The sequence below is a fragment of the Rhodnius prolixus genome, unplaced genomic scaffold (genome assembly GCF_049639745.1).
Source record: "Rhodnius prolixus isolate KJV_2025 unplaced genomic scaffold, Rpr scaffold_1, whole genome shotgun sequence".
NCBI classification, from domain to species: domain Eukaryota; kingdom Metazoa; phylum Arthropoda; class Insecta; order Hemiptera; family Reduviidae; genus Rhodnius; species Rhodnius prolixus.
This window is the reverse complement of record NW_027411581.1, coordinates 58,817,405-58,831,595: the sequence shown is the minus strand read 5'-3', so window position 1 is coordinate 58,831,595 and position 14,191 is coordinate 58,817,405. Positions and strand designations below refer to the sequence as shown.

The 14,191-nt window shown below is 34.5% G+C and overlaps 1 protein-coding gene across 2 annotated transcripts in view; it reads right to left on the bottom strand.

Annotated features, from left to right (window-relative positions):
* Positions 1–13,508, bottom strand: part of LOC141446010 (noggin-like) — a 32,964-nt gene extending 19,456 nt beyond the window's left edge. For both annotated transcript variants that reach the window (XM_074112345.1, XM_074112347.1), the window contains exon 1: positions 13,396–13,508. The gene's annotated coding sequence lies outside the window, so the exon portion shown is untranslated. The remainder of the gene's footprint in view (positions 1–13,395) is intronic.
* Positions 13,509–14,191: the final 683 nt, after the last annotated feature.

The following is a 14,191-nucleotide window of genomic DNA, read 5'->3' as shown; positions in this document are numbered from 1 at the left end:
AAGCAAAACCCCTTACCAAGTATATTAACACTAAGCGCTCCTAGTGTTGTTTGCAGTCACTCCATATACTTCACGACAATTCCAAAATCATAAATGGGAGCAACTATGACAACAGGCAGTCAATAGAATAAAGACCAAGTTTTCCGCAGGATTATTAATTAGTTGAAATAGTTGCTACAACGTGACACAGTGCACAGACCTGTGTGCCCTACAATTGTGAACTAGCAGCAGAATTCAAATTTAGATTTCCTTTGCATGTTTAGCAGAGCTTTCCCTAAGTGAAGCTGTTGAGAAATAAGACAAAATATGCATTTATTTTTCTTTTAGTTAGGAATTGTGCAACTGTGCAAGCTTTGCATGAGCTACAACTTCCTGATTCCTTCAGAAGGCTTACGGTAAACCAAAAATCTGACCAGAAACGAGGTCGCTTTTAATAAAAGAAGACGGACAATGTATAAAGGTTCTCTAAGATGCGAAGGTTTGAGAATGGTGGGGCGCATAGGCGACCGAAGACAAGAGGAGGCAGGTGTTGTCCAAATCGTATGGTAAGTACCATTTCTTCTGTTTGAGAGAAGAAAAGAACTTAACACTGCTTCGGCATAAAAATAAGTATTTCTTTTTAAACAATTTTTTTTTTTTTTTTCATACATTGAAGTAATCCAATTTTGTTGGACAGCAAAAGTCAAAAATCAAAGCACACGCCGCGTATACTAGAATAATTAGTTGAACAAACTAATGGAACCAATCCAATAGATGCTTGCTGCTTGAGCTATTTGTCAAAGAAGAAAAAAGGGAACAAAAATATCCCAGCTGCCACCTAGGTGTAAAATATGCACAGGGATCTGGTGAAGAGAGAGAGGCAGGAACATAAATTGGGCGTAGGCGAGCAGTTAGCCTGGTGAGCGGATGGCCAGGAGTAGGGACTACCAGTGGTCGGACGTTTAACGCCGATACATCACCTGCTTTTCTACTTCTTCCCCGGCCGGTCTTCATTTCCACCACTACGATCCAGTCCCACCCACACGGACACTCTTCTGGACACGAAGGAAAAAATATAATAATAATAATAATAATCCAGGTATCACGTGGGAAAACAAGGATTAATACACCTAGGGAAGAGGCTGCTTCAGACAGCTGGTGGCAGCAACTCCTACATTGGCTACTAAATCTTACAGTTAGTCTGCCTCTCAGCAAGCCTCTGGTTCAACAATCGTGTTGCAATTCTTGTTTACCACCTGGCGCGAATCTTTCTCCTCCATTTTGGATATTAATGTATGTATCTTTGCCATCAACAGAAATTTCTGCTTCTTCACTTGCTGTGCCATTTCTTCTGTTTTCTCTCAAGTTAGCTAGTATACTAAACTAATATGTGACGTAATAAAATATTTAGCTGTACTGTTTACTATTAAAAATTGTCAAAGTTGGGTGTTTTTCAACGTTACTCTTTTTCGTGCATTTTTCTTAACGGTCCACCCTTATACAATTGTCCTATCGGACCGTTTTAATAATATTTATTAAAAATAACTGTACCGTGACAAATCTAGTTGTTCACAAAAGCGTCAAATTTGTTTTTACGAGATATAATCCATGAGAGATTTGGGATTTTAAAACTAGAAAATCCGTTCATCCAGCTAAGCTAGGGTAGCATATTAATGTTAGAGAGTCTGCTGGGTAGGTTTGTTCCCCACAACATTATCAAAACATCCTTTTTTGAGATATTCTGAGTCCAAAAAAGTGGTTTTAAAAACTCTATCCTAGAATGAGTTGTAAACTCAGGCTGAGTGTACTTATTTTTAGTAACTATATTGTCCTTGAAATTTTTTTTTTTTATTTAAAGCGCTTCAACATCTGAGAGTATTGGCACCCGGAGCTTTTTTCAGTGCATCACCGGCCACCAGACAGTGTTCTCTCGTAACACACAACTTATGTCCATCACCAGACGGGGGATCTATAAGAAGCTTCTAGAATAAGAAAATCTAAAGCTGTATTCGAATCCGGGAACTCTAATGCATTAATTGACTATTTATTATTAATATTTTATCAAATATTCCATTATCCCCTCGCTATAAATCTTTTATCTTACAACCAGTTAAATACATATTAAACTGTTAAATTTTCTGTACACTTCCCTCGCACTGTATTTTCTCCGAGAACACCGCATGAGAAAGACCGAATATCTCATAAATAATCTTGTGTTTGCATTGAACAAATTCAATCATTTGACGGCTGAAATGAACATTTAGAAGGCGCAAGCGGTTGGTAAAAAAAAGCCTGAGCCTTCACTCAAGGAAAGAAGAGTGTCTGACTAAAGTTAAACCTATACTGAGCATGAGCCTAAGTTACAGTAAGGTTCACTTTCTTTGGCTCTGTGATCCTTGGAATAGTTTGGCCTCCTCAATCACTTTTATCTCCTGTCACCAAAGTCATTATACCTAATTTTTCTGGTACATCCTCAACATCGACAAGCCACCTAAGTTCTCCTCTATTGATGTATTGATAGAAAAAAGAAAAAGCAAGCACATCAGCCAACCAAGAAGGCTATTAAAATGTTCTTTGCTAAGGAAAACAAAAAAAAACAATTAAAATTAAGCTGACTTACTGCAAACGTTGCAAACGAAGAGATAAATTAGGACAAGAGCACTTCAAGAAAATAAAATAAACTCTGTAATTGTTAAGTTTTTTGTTTTTAAGCTAAGGAATTATTGGATAAAGATACAAGAATATACCAATAAAAACATGATAATTCTGGCGCCAATAAACTTTTGAGTCATATGGTTGGATTAAGGGTGTTTACAATCAAAAGAGAGATCCACATGACATCATTACTGCAAGAATACGGTTACATAGTGTTTTATTTTTAATTCAAGTAAGTTATTTGAACAAATAATACCAAGTAAATACAATATTAACTAATAATAAAAATGTATCGATAGAATAATACCTGTTTCAACATATCTATCCATCATTTTTTATTTTTATCAATAAATTGAAATGCATCATTTTGTTTTTTAATGGAAACGTTTTAGTTTTTTGGGGGGATTTTTTTTCAGTAAACGGCTTCAACGATTAATAGTAGATATATCTACGATTGGGTGAAGATGAATGACAATAATTGCAACTACAAATCCGTTAAAAATATATTCCTGATTTTAAATAATGTAATTATGACCAAAAATGTAACAACACTCTCATTAAAAATGGCAACTAAATAAACGAAGCTTTTTGAAACAGTCCATTGTTACAAGCGTGTGCTGCGATCTATTGAGGAAACCGGTACTAAAACCTCAAACATCCTTGTCAGTTATAAATACTCGTATCCCCTAAAAAAAAACGTGTTAAATTCATTCAATAAATCACTGTACAACGGGAAAATTGATCTAGTATGAATACACTCAAAAGTAATAATTAAATTACTACATCAAAAATTATAAGATTCTCATTCAACATGGAATTTGATTGAACATGTTAGATAATATTAACTATGCAGTAACTGGTTGCAATAAATTTCTAACTCAGGTGTAAATGAGTGCATTTTAACAAGTTAGGATACATCGCTGCAAATTTATAGTTAAATCTAAAGCTGTTAATAACCTTTGTAATTAAGTGTAGTAATTTTCTTAGTAACATTTTCGTAAAATTATTGTTTTACAGTTCTGATTCTGGTTTTAATTAAACTCAGAAACTTATTCTGTTAATTTTTTGCTTTTTCATCCTACGTTTTTCAAGGGTGTAATATTATTATTATTTTTTTTTTTTTATTTATTTAGTAACTTACCATCTGTATACATGTACTTTTCGTGCACTTTTTGACGAGGAACCCTTATACAATTGTCCTACCGGACAGTTTTAATTCAATAAGTAAATATGAGATATGAGGAACTGGTGCGGGAAGAGCAGGAGGAGAGAAGCTACCCAGCGGTAGCACTCTCTATAGGAGAGAGGAGAATATAAGGAGAATAATGTTGTTTAAATCTTCAGACTACAAGGAAGTCTCGGGGCCACTGGCGATTCAGTCGGCGAGTAGGAGAGGAGGCGAGAAACTATACAAGAGGATTTGAGCAATTAGAGAGAGAGCAGTATGGAATTTTTGTTATTTAGTCTTGGCGAGTGGTTGTTATGAATATTATAATAATACAATGGTTTTAATATTTCCTAACTGGTAGAAGCACAAAGAAAATTTAGAGAGATGTGTACTACTAGAACCTGGGCAAGTATTTCGAGAGGCAGCTTAAATGTGACAGTATATGTGGGCATGCCTTCCATTCGGGGGCTAGGATAATCCTCAGGTTTGCTAAGGAAGAAGAGCAAACAAAGAGCCTTCCTCACCATTCGGGTGAAGTGAGTTGAAGTGGAAGGAGTGTACTGGCACAAAAGGAGTGCTGGGTTCCCATCGCTTCCTGTAACTACTTAACAAGAGCCTGGGCTAGGGTTCTAGGGAAGTTGCAGGGTTCTTAAAGTGGGTGCACCTTTTCTAGAAGCAGTGTGGAAGGGTTTGCAGTGTTAATAGCTTCAGGAATGAATGTTATCTCTGGAAACCATCTTCCTGCTCTTTCAACTTAAAGAGCCTAGGAATCTGCAACAGTCTTAGGAGTGTCTTAAAATCATTTTCATTTAGAAAAATTATCAACTTAAAGACTCTTTCTTTTTTTTTTTACACCAATTAGAGAAAGTTAAAAAAGTTCTATGTGCAAAAAAAAAAATGGTCAAAATAAAAATAAATATTATTTGTAGAATATTTCTTTAAGACGTTCATTTCATGTACACAGATTTGAAAGAAATAATATTTAAAGAACTATCTGTAAACATAGGAATCGGCCAGTTTGAGAAAATCAACATAATAAATAAATGAATACATTATGCACACCTGTTTTTCTGGTGTAATATTGTTACTGATGATGTAACCGCAAAGTGAATGTTAAACGTAGAAGAAGGTAATGCACGCGCGCAAGTAATAAAACAACGGAGAGCAGCGCTAAGTACTTGTTTGGCGAAAAAAACAGAAAGAGATTGTTAGCGTTTCTGAAAGTCAAGTTAGGTGCAGCTTTGCAATAAATGATATTCTACTATCCAAATATGGTTTGAAAATTAATACATAAAATATAGTGGTGCTAATCAAGAGTAATACTGGTTAGTATCAGACTACCAAATAGACAGAGTTGCAAGTAGGAAATATGTTAAAAACGGAAATGAAGGCCTGGAGTCTGTTTTGGAACAATAACACGAATTGCTGACACTAGAGTTCACAATTTTTGGTAGACACGTATATTTAATTGTAGAAGGCTAGAGTTAGCTTCTGATTTCGCTAATCGTAGACGTAATCATTATCAGTACTGCAGAAATAGTCATCGAATATCCTAGAACATTCTAACACTTAATCCATTTCTAGATAGCCAATTCAAGACTATCTACTACAGTAAAGATTTTTCAGTTCTGGTAGCTCGGGAATTCAGGCTATAATTCGAAAGGGGGCGCAAAGCGGTCTGTGATAGATAGATAGATAGATTAAACTAGGGCGGCCTCAAGACCTACGCCACTCCGACCCCTTTGGATCTTTTGTGGCTCCCCTCATTCTAAAGCTCACCCTACAGGCCTGTCCTTTTAATCAGACTCTTGATGCTGGAGAGCAGCTCTTGGGTAAAGCTCCTCAGGCCTTGGTTTTTCCTCCCCGAGAAGTAACATCCTTAGCCATACGAGACCCTTGCACTGACACAACATGTGCAGTGCCGTTTCCTCCTCTTCCTGACAGAACCTGCAAAGGCTATCATCTGTCACAAGCGGTCTGTGATAGTAGAAACCATCTTTGGATCAGAGTTCATCTTTCGGGAGAGTCCAAGAAGTCCTACGGCTATGGCCATCCCAGTGCATTGTTTGTAAGATCAAAACCATTCGCTTTATAAAGGCTTAAAGTTGCTCAAGACAACTTGCAACAATTCCTTCACTTTCTTGTAAGGTCAAAAGAGGTATAAGGAACTAGTCTGCGCAGTTAAGCTTTCTAGACTGTCTACGAGCTAATATTGAGCCAAAGCTTTGAACTCTTTGAAACGGTTGTGGCACGATTCCACGCACTCGAACCCATCGGCAAATGCCTAATAGATATTTGGAAGGAAGAATCCTCTCCACCTACGACTCTTACGAGCTTCTTAGCAGGAGAGGTAAGTTATTTAGTGCCAGACTGTGCTCTTCCTGGAATAGCAAACGACTCCCTTGGACAGATATGTCCCCAATTTCTTGTGACAGCTTAATTTTTCATCTCCACTGAATACTTAAGCTTCCACACACCATCACCATCTACAGCACAGTCTTCAGCAAAAGTATCTCCAAATGTAATATATTTCCGGGAAACCTGAATTTCTCTTTCTAGCAGTAAGAAAACTTCAAAGTGAACTCTGACATAGACCATACATTTCCATACAAAAAGGAGAGCTTAATGACAATTCTTCTAAGAACTAACAAACTAATAAATTCTATGACTCAACCCATAACAATACTGCAAGACAAATATATTTATATACAAATGCACTGTCATAATATAAATTGTCTTTTATAACAAACTAGATAAGTATGCAATAATCTGCCGGACATCTTTACTATATCCACATCATGTGCTATTTGTCTTTTTTTTATTTATTTTTAGATTTTAACGTACATAAAAAGTTTTAATGCAAATTATAATTTATACCGCTCATATTCATTATGATTGTGGCTATCTCTTAACAACAGGGAAGATGGAACCTATACTTATTTATGAGCTTACAGCTTTTTATTTTATTTTTATTTTTATTCTACTTATAAATGCCCACGATACATAAATATATTATTCTTTGTCCTTGTAGTTTTCGAGATACAGGAAATGTAATTTCCAAGTGTGCAATTTCTATTTATTTTTACATACCGTTAACATTTAAACGACTTTCTCTTTCAATATTTCTTTAAAACTTCTATTTTAAATAGATTTTGCAAAGATTTACCATTGATAACTGGGTGTTAAATGAAAACGCTAGTTAATACACTGTGCTATCCTAAACAGAATTAAGGTCAATACATATTTCATTAAGGTGTTGGTAAATAATTGATACTCGAACAGTAATTAGTGCACTATTTACTGTCAGTACACTTACAAAATGATGACTACCTGGGACTGATTGTAATCTATTTTTACATAGAAATAATATTTACATTTCAAGATGAAAATAACCATTCATTGTAAAGTAATTTAACACTTATGCTGGAATAAAGTGTTTTCGCGTCAATAATTAGAGATACTTAAAGGAATAAATAAGTCCTTTTACGAAGTAGAGCTTTGAAAGAAGCAGTAGAGTTGTGAGTAGAAGAAATATTAAGTTGTAAGCAGAGGAAATAAAGTTGTGAATAGAAGAAGTAGGCAGATTAGCCATTAACAACTTGGTAACTCCAATCACACTTGCGGTGCTAACCAGCATACTGATGAATTTCTCCGCTAGTCGCTAATCGATTTGAATTGTAAAGCCAATCGACTTCCAGTCCTCTTGGTATTTTATTTTATTCAAGCTCAGTGTTTGAACGTAAATGTGGAATACTACTGTTCAATTTCAGTTGGTAGTGTTTCCAATAGTTCTTCGTATTCTTTTGTTCATTATCTGAAGATCACTCTCGAGCTAATTTCTGAGGACCATTCTTCGTCTCACCATTCGCATAATTCATTTTCCTTTGCAAAGAGAAAAGTATCTTTAGACTCCCAGTTTTTCGGTGTACTCTAGAGCATTCTATAGTGAACAATGTAAAGCTCTTGACCCCAAATTGTTTCTATCTTTATTTGGTTTAAATCGTCTTAAGTTTAATAGCCACTTTTTTTGGTAGTTTCTGTCCATAATATTCAACTTCAAGCTTATTTTCCCTGAAGACATTGCTTATTCAGAGCAAAGTTCATTTAATTTTTCTTCCATCCACACCTGGACTACTGAACGACCTTTAACAAAATCTTCTAGAGAGAAAGTAGATAGATGATTGTTTTCTACTTCTACTTCTTCTTCTTGCTCTTCTTATAGTAATAGTAAGATAAAGTATTGAAATCTATCGTGAAGTTTTACGATTTTTCTGTTGTCAGTGGGAAATTCCTGTTTTCAAGTTTCAAGAGTCCGGAAAATTAGTTTTCACTATGTTATATATGTAAGTGTGTAGCAAAAATCAAAAGTGGAAACTCGCGGAAAGTTTAAACTTTTGAACAAAATCAGCCAATCAGAAGTTCTAAATATGATTTTCTCAAAAAAACTTATCCAATGATTTTTTTTTTTTGACTGAAACACTTTCCCGGAAAATGCTTCTTCTGGTAATCCTGTGTGTGTGTTTGAGAGAGAGAGAGAGAGAGAGAGAGAGAAAGAGTGAGAGAGAGAGGTTCATTAAGTTTTCCTCCAAAGAGTCAAGTAATTGAAATGAGCTGCCTTACACCACTGCAATATAATTAAACCGAAAAGCATGTAAGAAAATAAAAATTTAAAGGAAGTCAGTTGAACGGAAGTGGTAATTTTACTGAATAAATTTGATAGTTATTAACTATAGTTTCAAGAAAATTTTATAACTTCAATTGCGGAAATGGTAGGAAATAATTGAGTTTTTACACGCCAGACAACAAATTTCGTGCAGTAAAATAAATATAAAAATATATAATATATACTATATTTTTATATACACATACGAAGCTTAATTAAATTTGAATATGCATTTCTTGTGACCTTGCATACAAAAATTTTAATTTTAGCAATTACATAATATTAAGCTCGTATATGTTATATAATACTGCAGTTTAGTTAGTCTACCTATACCGGTATAATTATCTAGACCATATAATCTATACATCATCTTAAATAAAACCAACCAAGTTTAAATTAATATAAATATAATTAAATTAAGGTATAAACTTTAGGAGATGTCTGCGTGTTTGTCTTGTGTAAATGTGAGTATGTGTACAACTTGATTATCCAGTACGCGACAAGGAACAAACACATTGTGTTCCTGGTTTTTTTTTTTTTTATTACTTCCATCCTAAATCCAATTCAATATTTTGTATGTGAGTCAGTTCACTAAACTCGCATACTGGAGCGCGCAGTTATTGTCAACAATAGTTTGTTGTTGTCGTATAGCTATTGTCAACTGGACACACTCAACTATAATAGAGCTAGGAGAGTATTAAGTTGATTCTTTATGTCAATTAAATTTAAACAGTTAAATGTTATTGAAGAGTGTGTTCGAGCTAACCAGAAGGAAAAAGACATTACGGTTTCTTTTTAATCAAGAACGAAATAGAAACTGATTTTCTTCTTCGACAATTGAAGGTAACGAAAAATGCGAACTATTGAAGAAGCATTTAACAATAATGCTTGAAAAGGAAGTGATTAGCTCAATTGCTGGCTGGATTCCCACGCGGAGATACTTCCGGAGATCCAGCTGCCCGTCCTTAAATTTACTCTCCGACTGTACCACCTGCAATGAAAGAACACTATCCAGATTCCGGTAGTGCAAAGAACAAAAAAAAAAGCCACAAAAATGATATCACAACGCGACTTAATTTAATAATCATTTTCTCGCCAAAATTTTCACTTCTTCCAAAAAAAAAAATGTTCAAGTTTCCCTCGAATTTTCTTCTATTTTCTTTCGAGGTCCAATCTCCAGAATATAACACAAACAATCGATGAGTTTGTTACTTCTTGTATCTCTTGCACGGTTTCAATCCCATGTAACTTCTTTAAGTTGCAAACTATTCACTATTAATTGGATTCCAAACAATATTTCCAGGAAATCTATTCTAAACATACTTGAAAACTGTTCCAGAGGTTAAATTTTATAGATTGCTCTCCTTCTGCCTAAATATGTATTCGATTTCCTTCCTGGTTCTTAGTGTACTAAATGAAAACAAAGAATTTTATTATTATAATACAAACTGCAACTCTTGGCTGAGAAATAAATTTACTTTAATTTTCCTTTGTTTCAGACACCTTCAAGAACTGATTTGTGGAGGTAGAGAAGTTGGAATGGGAATTCTATTAAGAGCACAACCTGGAGAAAGGATATGGTGGAACACTCTAGTTTCTTTTCAATGCGATTCTCTTCACTTGTATAGTACTAATAAGAAATCATTACAGTCCAACCGCCTTCACTAAAACAGTGAGACAAGACTTCCGTAGGACCAGCAACGCTCTGAAAAGGCTTTTTCTATTATTCATAATTTCTGAAAGGTCCTGCATTTTCTCTAAAATGATCTAATCATCATAGGGTTTAGTGAAATTATTTCTTGTTTCGCCAGAAACGAGATTTCAGCAAAATCTTTTCTTTTTTTTCAGCAATTATCCTTTCACTAGATTTACCATGCTGGTGTCCGGTAGTGCACCGGAAAGATTTGAGTTATTAAAGTAAAATAAAGTAATGCCTATTTTTTCAGGCAGGGCTTAACGTCCAACTACCAATTAGGTATCGTGGAGGGAGGCGACTAGCAAACATACTTTACTGTGAATTTCTTTTATTAACCATTAAATAAAATCCAAGGCCTAAGACCGGGGAATCGAACCCAGTACCACAATACATTACTAGCTTCGCAGATCTCGCCTCTAACCGCTCGGCTACCGTGGCGCTTGATTTGAGTTATTAATGACTTTAGAAGTTGACGCGCATTTCTATTTGTAAAAGCAATATTATAATAATCATTAGTTAACCCTAGAAAGAGTAAAAGACATAAAAATAAGGTAAATAATGTACGGTCGTAAAAACCGTCACAGTAGTGCACAAATTACAAAAAAATAAATAAATATAAAACAAAATGACTTTTAAAAAATTGTAGTGAAGGCTAGACAATACTTTAATAGTTCTTGTAAACAACTATCAAAATGCATAGCTTTACAAATTTTAATTAGTAGAGACTATTTTCGCCATTGAACTGTATTAAAATTACCTGAATGGAGTACAGATTTGTTTTAAAAGCATTTCAGGCTGAATCCTCAACACAATGAAGCATCATCACCACGATTGCAGAGAGCAAACTAATTGCATCCATATTCTTTAAATGGCAAAGGTTCTTATTCCCCAAAACGGTAGAACGCTAAGATAAAGGTAGCAAAGAAGAGCACGATGTCCTGGTGGAAACACATTTGAAGGATATAAAAATTAAGTTCTGGAAAAAGGAAATACAAGAGAACTTAGGGTAGATTAAGAATAGTGTAATTTGGATCAACCTTTCTCCCAAATGCCTCCTCCATAGTCTGACACAAATAGCTAAAAATGGAAATCCATTTGTACTATACAGTGCTGCTATCTTATTCCCTTCAAGTGTGTGGCCATGCTAGTAGTTAAAGAGTTCCATGCATGTTTGGACATGCAATCTTGGCTGGCTTCTAAATGATTTTCTCATTCAGTAAATCAGAGAGACAGCTGTGACAGTTCTGACATTGGTATTCCGATTACTTTCTTATAACAGCCCTTTTTAAATAAAATTCTTATGAAGATAATTAGCAATTAAGGGATGCTAGTAATTCATTTAAATTCAAGCTTTGATTAAAGCGTCAGTATTATCTATTAAGATTTGCGCTGGATACATGAAGTAACTCCAATTCAAACTAAGAATATAATAAATTTGAATCCTAAATTAATTTCTCTTTGACAATGATTTGTTTGAATAAATACACAAAAGTGTTCTACATATAGTGAATATAATAGAACATGTCTAGCCATTTTGATGTAGACAAGCAAACTGAAATTGAGCGCAGAAACAAATGTATTTCTCATACACATAATTGTGAAGAGGCTTCTTTTTTTGCGCTGTAATCAATACTGATGAAGACAATCATTATTTTAAATGATTGATGATGGCCCAATTCATTCAATGTTACCCTCAATAATGGCAACCCAGTAAGCTGCCGTTATCAATTTGGTGGCTAGAATGATGACGAAAATAGTGCTAATTATATGTTCAATCACAGTGCATTAATTATACACAAATATTACGGGGTTTATCAGAAATGCTACATGGATAATTGATAAGAAAGAATTTTTAAACCAGAGGGAGATGGTTATACAATTCCTTACAAACTACATTATACTAAAAAATTTGATAAGAAATTTCTCTTACTGCAATTTTAATAATTTTAAAGGAAAAATTATCTACAGATTTCGATTTGTTATTAAACGTTTCACTTGTTACACCATATTTGCTAATTACTCTTTATCGTGACATTGAAAGTAGCGATTCATTAATAAATTTAGTTATCACAAGAAGTTAAAAAACAAAAAGCTGTTTGTTGTTATCCAGATAACATCAATAAAAGAAGTTGGCACTTTTTTGACAACCGATTTTCTTTCAAAATTTTGGTAACCTGTACATTCCCTGAAACGTTCAAAGAATGGTAAACATTATGTTCAAAAACTATACTAATTAATGTTCTTATCATGTGGTTCTATACACAAAAACAATTAAGAAAATCCATTCAGTTCACCAGATTGAAGCTGAATCATAGATGGAACTTGCTTTAAATTTAGCAGTTTATAAATACAAATATAACCGCACAAAATACTTGAAATACAATACTCAGTCTCAGCTCCTTCTTAAAACGTCTAAATATTGGCATTTTCCCTGAAAACTCAAGTTCATATCTCTTCAATCTTCAGTTAAGAAGAAAATAAAATGTAAAACCTACGGTACAAGATGTTTAGTTTCTTGGAGAGAGATGAATTGGGCTGATCTTCAAGTTACCCTCTTACAAATCTCAATGGTAACTTGCTGACAAATCAGCACAACAATTCATCAATAACCAGAACACATTTCAGTACAATTTTAATTAATAATCAGTCTCCAGTATGTGTAGTTTCTGAGGATCTGATCATTGACAAATTGGCTAGTAGGCCTGCTTCACGAAGTTCAGGAATAACTCGCGAATATGAATTAGAATCAGCACAAGAATACACGTTTTCAGCACAAATCTCTTTTTAAAGTTTCAGTACAGCTGAAATGATATATCAGATTAACACTGTAGTCATGTGTAGTTTCTGAGGAGCTGATCGATAGTTAACATTCTTTTGGATTTTAGCAACAACTCTTGCGAATACACGAAACAGCAAAACCCAGCGCAAAAAAAACTATTTCTTATTTTTGATCAAACCAAACACAGTTTATGAACTTAATGAGCACTTAAGAATTCAAAATAATTACTGATGTTACAAATTACTTTAGTTATTTTCACACTTTAGATTAATAATATAAAAAAAAAGTGAATTTCAAGATTTAGCAGCTAATTATTCCTTATTGTAACGTATAAAAGAAGAACGGATCCTAAATAAAGAGTGGAGTGAGGGGAAGCTATAATTTGGTAAGGAATACTTCCTATAAATGTATATATAGCCACTAATGGTTGGGAATGTATAAAAATAGCCACTTACCCAGTGATACGTAGTAGCTACAGAAACTGACTGGCGCAGACAGCTTGGCGTCTCCAACGTTGGAGAGGAGACTTCTTAGCCCGCCTATGGGTCTTTTTTTTACTGTCCAAGAGAGTGGGGAGGATTTCTTTCTCAGACACAGAGAGAGGAGAAGAAGAAGAGAAGTTTATTGTAGGCAGAAAGCATGTGTGTGTGTGTGTATGTATGTATACATATGAGATAGCCTTAGAAGGAGTAGTAGAGGGGCAAGTGGAAGTGTGTGTGAGAGAGAGAGAGATATATATGTATACATTCCAGTGAGAGGAGGGCGAACTGCAGCAGCAGGAGCAGGAGTAGGAGGAGGAGGTGGTCTACCTGGAGGAGTTCTTTTTGCAAAAAGAGGTACAAACTTCTTCAATACAGGCAAATACTTTAAACATAGGTGCTTATATACATACAGCGAACACACTATAATATGTTCCAAGGCTAGGTTGCATCGAAAACTACAACTATAACCTGCAGTTCAAAGAAGTGGCCAGTTCTGTTTCAAAAAATGCATCTTAAAGACAGAATACTAAAAATTAAAAAAAATCTGATTGGTTCACTTATTATTCATGTTCATAATAATAAAATGATTCTGTGGATTACTACCTTATCCCGTTGATGAAAAGCTATCACAAAGGTCGTTACTTTTAAACAAAGAAAGAATAGTAAAAGAGTAAGAGACCAGACCGAAGGACATTTCTAGACATGAATACAAGAAAGGGTGAACATCTTAGTCTCTTCCCAAGAGATCTAATAATAAAGGGGATAAATT